This window comes from Cupressus sempervirens, chromosome 10 (genome assembly GCF_028749045.1).
Source record: "Cupressus sempervirens isolate cs-2001-9-10 chromosome 10, ASM2874904v1, whole genome shotgun sequence".
Lineage (NCBI taxonomy): Eukaryota > Viridiplantae > Streptophyta > Pinopsida > Cupressales > Cupressaceae > Cupressus > Cupressus sempervirens.
In genome coordinates, this window is record NC_143127.1 from 360,950,839 (window position 1) to 360,968,676 (window position 17,838).

The following is a 17,838-nucleotide window of genomic DNA, read 5'->3' on the forward strand; positions in this document are numbered from 1 at the left end:
TTTTAATAAAACGAGGGTGAATTAGAAGTACTAGCCTTTTTACTTTCTTGTCAAATCCTTAATGGCATATAATTGAGATTATCATGCATGCAATTAAACATTAAACAATCATGGAAAGTGAACATGCATCACCTCATAACACAAAGGATTTTGGTGACTCAAAAACCCTCCAAGAATAAGAAGGTAAAACTGGGGTGGGGATGACACCCACAAAATTACTACACAATTGATTTCAACCACTTCTGATGGTTTGCCCTATTAAAGGCCTGCCTTATTAAAGGCTTTACACACTGTCAGATGTAACCTTGTTAAAGGATTTCTACACCCTGTTAGGAGTGTGCCCTGTTAGAGGACTTAAGAACATTCAACTTAGAATGTTAACCTGTTAAAGGATTTACATAGAGCTATTAGGCCCACCCAAGTCCATGGGATTTACAATCACCTTCTCAAAAGAATCTTTTATCCCTCTCTAAGGATCTCCTATCCTTCTCATGAGGATCTCTTATACTTCTCCTAGGGATCTTCTATCCTTTTCTTGAGGCTTATCAACTTAGCTATTAAGCTAACCTAGCAATGTAGGATTTCAATGTCTAATACAATGGTAAGAAAGTATTAGAAAGGTTTTGACCTGATAAAGATTGCAACTCTAACCTTGCAGATTTTAGATCACTCTTCAATTATTTTCTTTGCTTGGCTTTTCTTCCTTGTAGTGCTGACATCTTGTCCACCCTTCAAGATTTGTCTCCTTGAGTTCTTCCACTCGTTATGCCAATGCACTCTATGGTCACTTGATCAACTAAGAGTCTTGATGCTCCGTGCTTACTCCTCACCGTGTCCTCTTCTTGACACTTCACACTAGCCTTCTCTTGGCTTCTTCACATGACCACACTTATGACCAACTCACTCACACTCTTGATCTCTGACCTGTAACTCCTAATAAAGAAGTTTTGTTCTTCATTTTTTGCTCAAGTCTTCCCACTTATCAATTTGAATTGATTTTTGAAATTGTTTCCCTCCAAACTGTTTCTTCTAGAAAATCCATCAGTATTTGCCTTGAATTGGTTTGCATGGTTTACATAAAATTCTGTGACATCTACTCATCATCCTTATCATCCAACTGATTCAAAAAATTCACTGTAACAAACTTATCATTACTGATTTGGCAATTCTTTTGACTTTAAAAAATAATGTAGCAACTCGGCATCATTGGTTTACTGATGCTCAGCATTAACTGGGTCTAGATTGCTCGGCATCAACTGTAGTTTCTGCTTTACTCGACACTTGAAGCTTTCCTGTATTGCTTGGCTTCTACTATTTTCTTGAATCACTCAGCTTCTATTTACTCCGTAGTGCTTAGCTCCTGTTGGATCCTGAGTTACTCGAAACATGTTGAATTCTGTATAGCTTGGTATATGAACATCTCTGTTACTCAAAATATACAATTTTTTGGATCACTCAATACCTGAATGATTCTTGATTTGTTCAGCATCCACTACCTTTTTCTAATGCTTGACACCTGAAGGATTGCTCGACATCTGAAGAAATTTGCTCGGCATCCACTACCTTTTTTTGATGCTTGGCACCTGAAGGATTGCTCGACACTCACAGATGAACTTAGTCAATCTTTGTAAATGGTTTAGTCAATCCTTGCATTTTGTAGTGTCCATACCCTGTGTCTTAAAGTATGTCATTAATAGATGATTTCATCATTGTCTTAGCCGATCCTTATACTTCATTACAACATCATAACTTCAACCTTTCTCTAGGTGTTCTAGTTACATCTTGTTGATTAACTCCTCCTTGTCAATCAACTAAGTGATAGTATTTGGATCACTTAAGAAATTGTCATTCTTGTAGTTAGCAAGTTTGACATCAATGACAAAACAATGATTGAAAGAATTCCTTACCAATTCCATCATTCTTCATTCAAAGATCTTTTCAATCATTTCCAAAAATCTCCCTCTTTGGCATTGATGGCAAACCAAACTAATCAATTGATTGAGCTGATCAACTTAGTTACCACCAAAATTATATACCAAATAGAAAACTTGTTGTCATTACATATCTTCCTTTTTTTATCATGTCTCCCTCTTTTGCTAATACAAATTGAATTCTTTGTTCTGCTTCTCCCTCTTGACTGCTGCATCCTTACTCTGTATTCCTGATCCTTCATAGCTTCTTGCTGATCAGTTTCTTATCTCTTTTGAATTGCCCTCTTTCGTCTCTCTTTTTTTTGGTCTACTACTAATCTCATACATTCTCATACATCTCCCTCTTACCTTTTATTGATCAGTTTCTCATACATCTTCCTCTTTGACATAATGCCAAAGGTGTAGCATCTTCAACATGCTTGGTGTAAGCTTTGCATTTTATGTCTTTTTCCTCTGTCACTATGCTTGTGACTGATCTAGAATTTCTGTTCCTGTTGTCATCCTCTGTATCATTCTTCTGATATTTCAATGATCTACTCCTGTTGATGCAAGGAAGCTTCTTTGTTACTTTAGACTGCTTGAGTTAGGGGCTTTACCCCCAACTTGCCTTTAAGATATTCATAATTATCCTTGGGCAATGGTTTAGTGAAGATATCTACAATTTGTTCTTTTGTGTGAATGTACTCCATCTTCACTTGTTTGTCTTCCACCAATTCTCTGACATAGGGATACTTGATTGCAATATGCTTGGTTTTTGCATGCATTATTGGATTCTTGGATATGTTTATAGCACTTGTATTATCACAATACAGTATCACATGTTTGTTTACCTCTTCTTTCATTCCTTTCAATAGATGTTTGAGCCACACAATGTTTGTGCAATTGATTGCTGCTGCCACATATTCTACTTCTGCAGTGGACTGAGATATGCATGTTTGTTTTTTGCTAGTCCAAGTAACTAGCCTTTTACCTAAGAATAATGCTCCTCCACTTGTGCTTTTCCTGTCATCAATGTTGCCACCCCAATCTACGTCTGTGTATGCATTGAGCTCAAACTTCTCATTCTTTTTGTAGTATAGGCCAAAATCATCAGTTCCTTTGAGATACCTCATTATCCTTTTTACTACCATGAGATGATTTTCTCTAGGATTAGTAGAGAATCTAGCCACTATTCCAACTACTAATGCTATGTCTGGTCTGCTATGTACAACATATTGTAGTTTTTCAATCATGGATCTATACATTATTTGATTGACTTCAGCTGATTCATCATTTTTGGATAGCTTATGTCCTGTTGCCATTGGTGTGCTGATAGGTTTGGAGTATTCCAATCCAAACATCTTGAGTATCTCTTTGATGTACTTTGATTGTGTCATGAATATACCATGTTTTAGTTGATGTTCTTGCAATCCAACAAAGAACTTGATTTCTCCAAACATAGACATCTCAAACTCATGTTTCATTTTGTCAGCAAAACTTTTGCAAAGCACTTCCTTTCCTCCAAAAATTATGTCATCCACAAAGATTTCAGATACACGGATATCCTTACCTTCTTCTGATTTGATGTACATGTTGCTATTACCATTAGTTCTTTCAAATCCTATTTGCACTAGATACTTGTGAAGTCTCTCATACCAAGCTCTAGGGGCTTTCTTTAATCCATATAGAGCCTTATGCAATTTGCATACCTTGTTTTTGTTATTTTCATCAACAAATCCTTTTGGTTGCTCTATGTAGACTTCCTCTTCAAGTATACCATTCAAAAATGTGGACTTAACATCCATTTGATAGACTTTAAATCCTTTGAAGGCTGCATATGCCAGTAAGGTCCTTACTCCTTCCATTCTTGCAACTGGAGAAAAAGTTTCTCCATAGTCTAGTCCTTCTTCTTGTGCATACCCTTTACAGACTAGTCTTGCCTTGTTCCTTGTGATTTCACCATTCTCATCTAACTTGTTTCTAAATACCCACTTGGTTCCAATTACATTCTTGTCAGCTGGTCTTAAGACTAAGGTCCATGTCTTGTTCTTTTCAATTTGTTCTATTTCTTCTTTTATAGCATTGTACCAGTCATCATCTTTTATGGCTTCACTTACTATTTTTGGTTTCATTTTGCTGAGTAGACATGTCTCAGTTTTGAGTCTATTCCTTGTCATTGGTCCTACCTCTTTGTTTCCAATAATTTGATTTGCAAGATGATGTCTTCTTACATACTTTGCCAATACTGGTTCTTTCCTTGTTTGCATGTTGTCTCTTTCAAAATTTGAATCTTCATGTGTATGTTCATCAGATATTTCTTCATTTCCTTCATGTTGATAGTTCTCAAAATCTGAATGCACATTCTCTGTATTCTGCAGCTCGGCTTTTGAATGTGTTTGCTGCTCGGCATTCACTGTCTGTGACTTAGTAGATACTAGATTTTGTTGCTGATTGTCATTCTATGTTGCAACTTCACCATTATTAGGTATACCTTCATAAAAGTATACAAAGGTCTTGTATTTTTTTTCTTTCTTGGTGTTCTCAACACTTTGAACTTCTACAAGCTCATCAAATTTCACATTTGTGCTTTCTACTACTTTGTTAGTGTTAACATTCAAGCACTTATAAGCTTTGTTTCTAGTAGAATAACCAAGAAATGTGCCTTCCTCACTCTTTGCATCAAAATTTCCATTTCTAGACTCTTTATATATATAGCATTTGTATCCAAATATTTTGAAATGTTTTACATTAGGAGAATGCCCATACCATAATTCAAAAGGTGTTGCATTTGTATCTTTCTTGACTTGAACTCTGTTGAGTGTGTAGACTACAGTACTTATAGCTTCTCTCCAGCACTTGAGTGCAACATTTTTCTCTGTCATTAAGGTCCTGGCATAGTCAATAACTAATCTATTCCTTCTTTTTGCTATACCATTCTAAGGTGGAGTCCTAGGTGTTGATGTTTGCCTTTTGATTCCTCTTTCATTGCAGATTTCTTCAAATTCTCTTGATGTGAATTGACCTCCTCTATCAGATCTAAGAGATTTTAGGCTCTTCCTAGTCTCTTTCTCAACTCTGGCCAAGTACTATTTGAACATTTGGAACACATCTAATTTTTGTTTCAAGAACATGACTGTCATCATCCTTGAAGAGTCATCTACAAATAGCATTATGTATTTGTCACCTTTGTAGCTTTGCACTTCAATAGGACCACACAAGTCAGTATGAACTAGCTCTAATACTTCATTAGAAGTATAAGCCTTGCTTTTGAAAGTTGACTTGGTCATCTTCCCTAGTTGGCATTGTTTGCATGATGTTATTAGGCTTCTTCAACTTTGGTAGACCTCTGACTTTCTTCATTTTGTTGATGCTTATTAGATTGTTAAAATTTACATGACATAGCCTGTTGTGCCATAACCATACATCATTAGTTTGAACAATAAGACAAGAAGCATCTTCCATGTCTAGGTAGAACAAATTACTCCTAGTCTAGTCATCTTTTCCTATTAGACTTCCTTGAGAATCATAGATCTTGGCAACTCCATTTTCAAATTCAACCTTGCATCCTATGTTGCCTAACTATGAGATGCTTGAAAAGTTATAATTTAGGCCTTCAACATAGTATGCATTATCACATGATATATTTTTAGTAAGCTTGGTACTACCTTTCCCTTTGATCTGACATGGTGCATTGTTACCAAATCTAACACTATTTCCTTCATATTGAATAAAGGTAATGAGCTTACTTTTATCTCCAGTCATGTGATGAGAGCATCCTCTATCTATGATCCATTTGTTATTCTTGTTCATGCAGGTTACCAGGGCAGTTGCTTCATCTTCATCTGATTCATCTTTCATAGCCACATAGACTACTTCATCATCATTCTCGTCAGAGTCTTCTTCAACAATGTAGCATATTTTGCCTTTACCTCTGTAGTCCTTGTTGTCCTCTTTCTTGTTCTTGAGGTTGTCTCCATCCTTGTAAGTTTTCTTGTGTATGCATCTAGCTACAATGTGACCAACTTCATTACAATTGAAACAAATGATTGGTAGCTTACCTTTGAATTTGCCTCTTCTTCTGTGAAATCTTCTTGCTAGTAATGCCTCCAATTGGTCTACATCATCTTCATAAGTGCTACTGTCATTAGATACATACTTTCCTTTTCCAGTCTTTTTCTTTGTTTGCACCTCCTCGTTGTCTTTTATTGTCGTCTTGGATTTGAATGTAGATTCAAATTTTTTTGGCTTGTAGTTATCAAAGTTGGATAGCTCAAAGGTAGTGAGTCTTCCAATTATTCCTTCAAATGACAATGTATTGCCTGGTACACACCTTAGCTCTTGGATAGCTGATACTCTTATAGCATAGATAGGAAGAAAAGTTCTCAATGATTTACTACATAGTGTTTCTTCTGATAACTATCCTCCTAGGCTTCTTATGACACTTACCACTTCTTTCATCCTTGCATCGTATTGAGCAACATTCTCTCCTTCCATTTTGATGTCATCAAACTTTCCTCTTAGGCTCTCTCTTTTGGCTCTCTTGACATTATCATCTCCTCCATAGATGTTTGATAATGTTTTCCACATTTGATGTGTAGTACCACATTCTTTGATGTCATCATACTCGGCATAGCTTAGTGCTAAAGCAATCTCTAACATCGCTTGATTGTGCTCCTTCTTCTTGCTCATGTCTTCTACAGTGAGGGCTCCTACAGGGTCTACATGATTAGCTGTGATTGAGCTATGTGCATAGTCACCGATTGATCCAATGTGCAACTTCATTAGAATTTTCCATGCAAAAAAGTTGTCTTTGTTTAGCTTGGGAACTTCTCTCTTGGACATCTTGATCTTCCTGCTGCTAATACCTTGAAAAAAATTAGCAGTGGGCTCTAATACCAATTGTTAGAATTATTTTAGAATAACTGAGAGGGGGGGGTGAATCAGTTATTCAAGGTCCAATAATGTCCAATATAATTTTTTTAATAAAACGGGGGTGAATCAAAAGTACTAGCCTTTTTACTTTCTTGTCAAATCCTTAATGGCATATAATTGAAATTATCATGCATGCAATTAAACATTAAACAATCATGAAAAGTAAACATGCATCACCTCATAACACAAAGGATTTTGGTGACCCAGAAACCCTCCAAGAATAAGAAGGTAAAACTGGGGTGGGGATGACACCCACAAAATTATTGCGCAATTGATTTCAACCACTTTTGGTGGTTTGCCCTCTTAAAGGCCTACCCTATTAAAGGCTTTACACACTGTCATATGTGACCTTGCTAAAGGATTTCTACACCCTGTTAGGAGTGTGCCCTGTTAGAGGACTTAAGAACATTCAACTTAGAATGACACCTTATTAAAGGACTTACATAGAGTTGTTAGGCCCACCCAAGTCCATGGGATTTATAGTCACCTTCTTAAAAGAATCTTTTATCCCTCTCTAAGGATCTCCTATCCTTCTCCTAAGAATCTCTTATCCTTCTCTTGGGGATCTTCTATCCTTTTCTTGAGGCTTATCCACTAGCTGTTAAGTTAACCTAGAAATGTAGGATTTCAATGTCTAATATAATGGTAAGAAAGTATTAGAAAGGTTTTGACCTGATAAAGATTGCAACTCTAACCTTGCAGATTTTAGATCACTCTTCAATTATTTTCTTTGCTTGGCTTTTCTTCCCTGCAGTGTTGACAGCTTGTCCACCCTTCAAGATCTGTCTCCTTGAGTTCTTCCACTCATTATGCCAATGCACTCAATGGCCACTTGATCAACTAAGAGTCTTGATGCTTTGTGCTTACTCTTTACTGTGTCCTCTTCTTGACACTTCACACTAGCCTTCTCTTGACTTCTTTACATGACCACACTTATGACCAACTCACTCACACTCTTGATCTCTGACTTGTAACTCCTTATAAAGAAGTTTTGTTCTTCATTTTTTGCTCAAGTCTTCCCGCTTATCAATTTGAATTGATTTTCAAAATTATTTTCCCTCCAAACTATTTCTTCTAAAAAATCCATCACTATTCACCTTGAATTGGTTTACATGGTTTACATAAAATTATTTGACATCTACTCATCATCCTTATCATCCAACTGAGTCACAAAATTCAATGTAACAAACTTATCATTACTATTCTGGCAATTCTTTTAACTTTAACAAATAATGCAGCAACTCAACATCATTGGTTTACTGATGCTCGGCATTAACTGGGTCTGGATTGCTCGACATCCTCTGTAGTTTCTGCTTTACTCGACACTTGAAGCTTTCTTGTATTGCTTGGCTTCTACTATTTTCTTGAATCACTCGACTTCTATTTACTCTATAGTGCTCGGCTCCTGTTGGATCCTGAGTTACTCAGCACATGTTGAATTTTGTATAGCTCAGCATATGAACATCTCTATTACTCGGCATATACAGTTTTCTCGATCACTCGATACCTAAATGATTCTTAATTTGTTCGGCATCCACTACCTTTTTTTGATGGTCGACACCTGAAGGATTGCTCAACATCCGAAGAAATTTGCTTGACATCCACTACCTTTTTCTGATGCTTAGAACCTGAAGGATTGCTCGGCACTCACAGATGAACTTAGTCAGTCTTTGCAAATGGTTTAGTCAATCCTTGCATTTTGTAGTGTCCATTCCTTGTGTCTTAAAGTATGTCATTAATACATGATTTCATCATTGTCTTAGCTAATCCTTATACTTCATTACAACATCATAACTTCAACCTTTCTCTAGGTGTTCTAGTTACATCTTGTTGATTAACTCCTCCTTGTCAATCAACTAAGTGATAGTATTTGGATCACTTAAGCAATTGTCATTCTTGTAGTTAGCAAGTTTGACATCAATGACAAAACAATGATTGAAAGCATTCTTTACCAATTGCATCATTCTTATTTCAAAGATCTTTTCAATCATTTCCAACACTTTCATCAGACAAGGTCTTTCACTTGGTGTGCTCATTCATTAAGCTAAGCACCCAAGTATGCAATATGATTAAGCATGTGATGAGTAAAACTACTAAGTCTACACTGTGCAATACACTTAAGAATGTGATAATTAAAACTACTAAGTCTACATTGTACAATGGGTCAGTTAATGGAGCAAATAGAAAACACTGCCCCTTGTACATGAAAATTTGACAAATGACTTCAAATGCTATGAAAAACTTACTAATTATCTCATCCTATAATAATGTTTAGCTAAAAATAAAAATCAATTGTATAAATATTAGATATAAGATCAAACAAGACAATGTGAAGAAGTCTTGGGAATGATTCAACAACTTAGAATTCTTTTGACTAATAAATGTTTTAGTTAGTTTCATTTCAATATTTCAATTCATTGTTTGATCCACACAAGAAAGTGGTTGCAACATTCATCAAAACTCTGCCATGAAATTAATTTATATATAAATGCTCTAAAGGGCTGCATTACGCTTAAGCATGCATTCTAGAATATGTATGCAGCTGGATCAAATTTTTTGTTGTGCCAAGATCTCTCTATGTGTATATATTTATGTATATACATACATACATACATACATGAAAGCGAAGGAGGAGGAGCAACTTTAGAAAGAGAAGGAGAAGGAACAGCTTTAGCAAGAGACTGCATGGCAGAAACAACAACTAGAAAATATAGAGGATATTATGGGAGCAACTGGATAGAATCCAGGGAAGTGTTGCGGTAGGTACTATGACATTGGAATGACTTGCAAGTGTCTTTGAGAATTTATAGTCCAAATATCAAATTCTTATAAGAGTGTTTCAAGTATTTCCACAGTCTCCCTGTGATGATCCCAAGTATCAAATGCTTATAAGAGTGTTTCAAGGTTGGGAACCACTTCAACATTCTATGCATGGTTTAATGGTAATGTCATTGTGGCAGAGGATTCTGCAAGGGAATGAGCCTCATGATTATGACATTTACACATAAGCAAAACTTGCTTCTTCAACTCCTTAGACTCAACTCTTGCGAACTCTTCCCATTTTTCTCAGTCTACATTATTTTTGTCAAGAATCTTGAGGTAAGTCACTTAGCATAGGTTGAGTGAGTTTTATTGTTTTATTATTTGGATTCTAGAATATGTATGTAGCTAGATCAATTTTGTTGTTGTGCTAAGATGTAATAAGCACCTTAAAAAATATCTCTAAATATACATGCTTAGAAGGAAATACAAAGAGATACCTGTTTAGAAAGAAAATAAATGAACATTTACATAACTCCCTTGAAGAAAATCGTAGAGCTAGGGCACAACAACAAAATCATAGAGCAAGGGCATGGCACGACAAAAAAATTGTAGAGCAAGGGCACAAAGATCACGAGGGCATGACATGGCAAAAAAATCATAGAGCAAGGGCACAACAACAAAATTGTAGAGCAAGGGCATGACAATAAAATGCAGAGATCACAAGGGCATGGCAACCAAATTGTAGAGCAAGTGGATGACAATGAAATGTAGAGATACACAACAAAAAATCATAGAGCAAGGGTATGATAATAAAATGTAGAGATCACAACAATGAAATGCACCAATGACAAGGGCATGACAACATTCAAAGCTCTCAACCCTCGTTTGGAGCTCTCTACCCTCTTTCACACACAACTCTTCACAATAAAAAATTGGGCAATGATTTATGTCACGTCTTTTCTTTTTTTGTTTAGTTTATACTCATGCGAGTGTTGTAATTATGACACTGACGTTGGTATTGTGATGGTGTCGAGGACAATTGCAAAAAAAACATGAAAATGACCACAAATTACACTGTCGTCACAAATTGCTATCATAGTTTGACCCCAAATGTTGTAGTGAGTGATATTTTATTAATTAAGTTAGGTTAGAGCCTTGCCCAAACTAGGTTTGGATACATCTAGGAGAGCGAATTACCCAAACTAGGTTTGGATACATCTAGGAGAGAAAAATCTACAAATAAAAGTTTAACAACCAAAAAAAATGACAAAAAACTCTAGAAGCAACAAAAAAACAAACACAAGCAAGAAATCACATATTGCTTTTATCTCCACCCTTCTTTTGATAACAAAGGGTCATGTGAAAGAATTTGTTTCATTCTTCCTCTTTTTCTCTTTTATACTTTCCCACCCATCTTCCATCTTGGCTGCCTCATTTTGCCATGTCCTTAGAGTGGCTTCTTAAATACACCCTTCCACCAAAATCACTTATATCATGTTGCTGCATATTTCTAAATGATTGTTCCCTCACATTATCTTGGGAACCTACATGCCTTTTCTTCTCACTTCCTTTAGGTGTGACTGTAATCTTACTTACATTCTCCCCTTCAACTGATTGTTTCATCACATAATTATGGGGACCTATAAGACTTTTCTTCTCTCTTCCTTCAGGTATGGCTACAATCTCTCTTGCATTCTCCCCTCCAATAGGACCATCTACTCCATCCATACTTCCTTGAAAAGAGTTTCTTCTTTCCTGGTTTGATGTATCACTATTCACTGCTTGAGAATATCATTTTTGTAGCTTTTCCTTCTTCTCCACTATATAATGATCATTTGATGCATCTTTCTACCAAGAGGCTATCTTTGGGAATCACTGATTAGAGCAATGGGTTACTCTATTCCATTTTTGAAAACACCTCCTATATCTAAATAGAATTTTTTCATAATCCAGAGGTTGTACCCAATACCCATTCAAATTTTTAAGAAAAATCTCTGCCGGAAGACCTAAAAAAAATCCAAGTTTCCACCAATATCCATGCATAGGTGGAAAGCATAAATTTGAAGAACTCTCATTATTCATTAATTTTTTCCAAAGAATTAAATTTAACTTTAAGACATGATTCAAACTAGTAAACTAAAGGTAGATTTGGAAGAAGCACCCATAATGGAATCATGTCAAAAGTCTTAGTAGCTAGACATAATGCAGGGTGCCATGGTTTTAGCATCAACAAGAACTTTTTTTCTAGATCCAAATGTTGTCACAAAATCTTTATCCTATCTTGAGCATTTTTAAAAACTACAATGAAAAAACCTTTAATGCACAAATAAATCCTTCCAAGATAGGATCCTAGTTCTCAGAGATCAATGTATGAGTCTCATGAAGATTGGGCCAAAAACCACTAAAATGCCCAATCAATCCCAAAGTAGAGAAAACATTGGTATTGTAGTTCATTTCCTCCTCTATCACATAAGCTATGTTCATCATAATAGGCCTACCTTTTTGGGGTTTGCGTAGATCCCCCCAAACCCCCCTTGTATGTGCTGTTACTTTGAAACCCCAACGTTTTACTTGATCAAATCAAAATTATTTGTTAATTTATAAGGCAGTGTATTTAAAGACTAATACTTATTGCAAAATAGATCATTGTACATATATGTTTGAAATATAAAAATATAATAGTTAAGGAACAAATCTATGAATCTAATATTAAAAACATCAATACTACATTATTATTGTAGGATAATATTACATAGTTTCTTATTATTCTTTATCTTAGTTCATCATCATTGAATCAATCCATGATTTAAAGATTTGATGAAAAATAAATTGACCCTCATATAGGTATTTTGAACTCCATCCACTTTTATGAATATGAAACCAAAAGTTTTGACAAATATATTACAATTTGCAAGTCCCAACTAGATTTATGAGTTATATATTTCTATTTTCATCTATCTAGTTAATGATTCTATATTTGTCTTCTTTATATTATTGAAGGATAATATAACTTGGGTTATTGAGAATTTTGTAGGATCTAAATTACCCTGAAGAATAATATAGACTATGCATTTGTTTGAAGGCTTATTTTTAATTAAAAAAATATTTAGTCTTCAATAAAAAATATTTTTTTATCTTATTTAACTTATATTTTAAAAATATAGGTATTCACATTTATATAATTTTTGATCAAAATTATAAATGGTTGGGCCCTTCTCCACTTGATTGAATTAAAAACATATATTTTGATTGTATTAGTAATAATAAATGTGGCAAGACAAATGTTTATATTTTCAAAAAGAATTTGTTGCATTAAACATATTTTTGAAGATAACATATAAAATATAAAATATATTATGTGTAGAAAAAATGAAATATTATATATGTTTATTTTACAAGTGGATGTCTCATTATTTTTAATAATGTTAGTACTAATCAAACATCCACACACTTTGATTTTTATCTTCTTTCATTATGAACTTTTTCATAATCCATAATAATTTATCATTAGCTTAACTAAAAATTAGACCCTTCAGCCGACTATGACATTTCTCATAATACAAACTACAACCTTTGCTCTATTTCCGATTGTAATATAACCTTAACAATGATACTTACACTAACAATGAACCAAACCAAAACTCTTTTCAAACCCAAAATTTAATTTTAATTCTAATATAAACTCTAAACCTAATCACCATACTGATCCTAACCTTTAGATAAATATATTCTAATTTTCAAGTCCCAACTAGATTTATGAGCTATACATTGTTTAGTTTTATGAATAAAGATCCATACCAGATTAGTATAAACTACTTTTGCAATCTTGAAAGCAACCCAAACAATCTATAGTAGTATTTATAGTTTACTTATTTTAAAACATGGACCTTAATGATAATAGTAATGCCTATTTTTGTTTATTTTAGTTAATACATCTATTTATGTTTGCTTTATATTATTGAAAGGTTAATTGAACTTGAGTTATTAAGGATTTTGTAGGATCTAAATTATCTTGACGAACAAGATAGACTATGCATTTGTTCGAAGGCTTTTTTTTTTTGACAAAATATTTTTTCTTCAACAAAATGATATCTCATCTTACTTTACTTATACTTTCAAAATGTAGGTATGCATGTTTATATGATTTTTATCAAAATTGTAAATGATTGGGCCCTTCTCCTCTTGATTGAATTAAAAACATGTATTTTGATTGCATAAATAATTATAAATGTGGTGAGACAAATGTTTATATTTTCAAAGGGAATTTGTTGCATTAAACATATTTCTAAAGCCAACATATAAAATATATAATATATCATGTGTGGAAAAAGTGAAATATTATATATGTTTATCTTAGAAGTGGACATCTCACAAATAAATAAATAAATAAATAAATGAAATACTAAAAATACTTTTTTTCTAATATCATTTTACAAACTTTAAGTAATTTATACAACATTGGAGTCAACTACCAATCGATTTGAAAATTATTTTTAATAATATTAATACTAATCAAACATTCATACCCTTTGGTTTCTATCTTCTTTCATCAGGAACATTTTCATAATTCAAACTCTATAATTTATCATTATCCTAATTGCAAATTAGACCCTTTTCCTAAATATGACATTTATTATAATACAAAGTACAAGATTTGTTCTATTTCCAATTGTAAAATAACCTTAACAATGATACTTATGCTGACGCTAAACCAAACAATAATATTATTTTAAACCCAAAACTTAATTCTAATTCTAATTCTAATCTATAATCCTAATAAGATATCTTCTCCTTAATCCTTATCCTCACCCTTATCTTGATCTTAACCCTAAACATCTTAATAATTCTAGCTCTAAACCTAAATGTAACCCTAACCTTAATCATAACCCTAAACATGACCTTAATCCTAATTCTAAACCTAAAGCTAACCATGATACTAATCCTTACCTTTAGTCATAATTCTAACCATGATACTAATCTCAACCCTAAGTCTTACCCTACCCCTTACACTAACCATCTTACCAATCCTATATCTAAACCCTAACCCTAACCATAATAGTAGCCTTGTCACCCTCTCTACAAAAGCAAAAAAGATTTATTAGTGTAGGAAAAAATAAGTCCAATCAGTTTGATAGGTCCCACTTTTCTTAATATTTGACTTTCACAAATTATCTTCATTTTTCTAAAAATGGCTTAAACTAGTTGTGAAAAGGCATAAATAGGCTTTTCTAGGAATTCTATTTTATAAAATATAAAATTAAAATAGAGTATACCACATTTTTTAGCAGGAGAAATCTATCTATATTATTTATAAAGTGACCATATCCAACTCCCATCTACATAAGAATGTAATCAAATGGAAAAAGTCTCATTAGCCAAAACAAACATGTTTACTTTAAAGTATACAAAATTTATATTTAGGCAGTTCCACCTAATATGATTTAAAAAAAATTAATTCACAAGTGAAATTCATGGAAAATGGAGAAAAACTCTAATTTTGACAATTTTAGACTACTATCCCCCTCCCCCTATACGTCAAGTAAGAATTATGATAATTTCTGTTTGTAATATGACAAACTTAGTTGAACAACAAGAAGAAAAAATAGTATATTTTTGTCCATTTTGATGTAGGCTTTCAACTCTAATATTTATTCAATTACACAAATCGTCTAATATGTATTCAACATCATAAACTAGAATTTTACCCTTCTTATTGCTTTCATTTTATCCAAATTTAATTAACATTTTACCTTGGGAAAATTTGAAGTGTTGGAATACTTAGGAAAAGTAGGATGATGAGAGTGGGAGGGGAATCAATACCCTTTAAAACTTTAGATCCTTTGAAATCAGATTAGCCCTTATGATTGTTGTACTGGGCTAACATGCATGTTCATTATAACTTTTTCATGAATAACATAAAGTAAGTTCAAGATCTAGAACTATAAGCACATAATATAAACCATTAACACATGTAACATATTAACACATAGATTTGGTCATGCATAAGCCCTTGGTTAGAGAGAAACTGCGGTGAAGATGGTACCCACAAATCCTTCACTATTGAAGCAAGAGGTTGTCTGTTATGGCTTACAAAAATGTCACTTGTGGTGACTTTATTAGGAGTAATGCAATAGGATTTGTTTTGATTAAGTAAAATTAGGTTTTAAAGGACCTGAAACCTTTAACAAAGTATCAAGTAATTATAACAATAGGACATGAAAAGTCTAAGACAAAACACAAAAAGTCTAACAACATAGTACATAGACTAAAGGCCTCATAGAGATAAAATACAAATAGAAATAGGAGGCCAATCATAAACAAAGCTGAAAAAAATAGCAAAAGGAGATCAAAAAGCCAACACCTAGACAACTACGTAGTCTGCAACAAGTCAATAGCTTGATCTGCCAGAATGTGCATGTTCTCTGCAATAGCCTTCATTTCCCCCATCCTGTTTGCATCACCAACCTTCTTGGAATGAGCCCTTGTGCGCTTACTTGGTCCCTAGTTCTCAATCACAGTAGGTGAATAATGCCCTTTATCCTGCTCAACCTTTTCCATAAGACTACTAACATTATCAGCCACTATCTTTAAAATGTTACTATTCTGATCAAGCATCTTCTTAATCATTTTTTTCAATATTACCCATTCTGGCCTCTAGACTCTCCAGTCTCTTCTGAAAATCAATATTAGCCTTCTCCAATACCCTATTTTTATCTTCAACCATTGGGACCTTTTTCATTAAAATTTTCACCTCTTCAACATTACCAATTACTTTCGAAAGCTGGTCAATATGTTGACCCAATGTGCATTACCCTCTGTCTATCTTACTAATCTGCTCAAAATCCTTAGAAATAATCTGCATTTTTTGTTTTAGATTAAAAATTTCCTTCAAAATGGTCCCAGGATTACCCATAAGCCCTTTTGTAACACCCATCTCCCCCTCATTTTTTTTATTATTAGGGGATTGATCCTTCTCACCATAATTCACTTTTTCTAGAGCCATATTCTTGGAGGACTTCTCAACTCCCTTCTCCTGAGCCATTGTCATTTTTCTTTTCCTTTCCATTCCGTGAATAAGAATTTCCTCATCTGAGGGAACTAAAACCCTATCCTCATTCTGGCCCCTTTTCCCCAACCCTTGCCTCCACTTCCTTTCTTCTAAGAGCCCCTCCTCCATCCCTCATCAAAATCATTATCTCAATCAAAATCACTCCCCTTAGGTTTCTTATTCTTCTTCTAAGAACTACAACCAATAACCCCTTTAAAACTCAGACTACCCCCCTCCACCTCATCCTCAATATCTGAATCATAGCCTTTCTCCAGGACACTACTCTCAGTATCATACTCAACCACCTTCATACTATGTCTGGGTTTGTCTGCCCTTTTTGTTTTCTATATATTCATTATGAGTACCATTAAACCCTCATAGCACACATGATCACCATTCGGGTCTTTTTAAATTGCTTGTATGGAATTATCCAGTGACTGTCTAAGATAGGAGGGAAAATTGAGCCTGATACTATGCCTAAAATGATTAGCCAACATAAAATGATAACCATAAAGCTTCATGAAATAGCCATCCAAAGTAAGGTATTCAATGATCACAAACAACATGAATCTCCAAGGCCATGAAATAGAGGCAAGATTATAGTACGAGTTACCAATTTTCACCAGTAAATTATATTCTTTGTCAGAGTCCACGAATTCCTCAATTACCCTGTCCGAGAGCTTCCTATCATGGTAGAAATTGATGCCCTCCATATCTAGCCAAGTGGCTTCCATAATAATCTCTTCCAAAACCTCCATTCTTTAATTTCCAACAAGGATAGATCCATCGTTCCAAGTCTTAATAAATTGCTGAGTGATAGCAGGGTTATTCCCTCTAAGCTTTTCCATAAAACTAGTGAAATTATCATGCTTTATAATTTCCCACACCTCCTTTTTCTACTTCCACGCCTTGCAACTGGTAGGTTCAACTCTCTTTCATTTCCCTCCCATAAGCTTCTCACCAATGCCACTATACTGATCTCTCAGAAAGACCCTATGTAGAAGAAAACCCAAGTCGATATCACAGTCGATAGTCACAATGGTAACTAAAACCCACAATCCATGTGGCATAAAGCACTCCATTCTAGACATCATAACCTGCCACTCCATTCTAGAAATCATAACCTGCCACTTTTCAAATGAGTTCAAAGCATAAATGCTAATTACTGACATGATCATCATTATT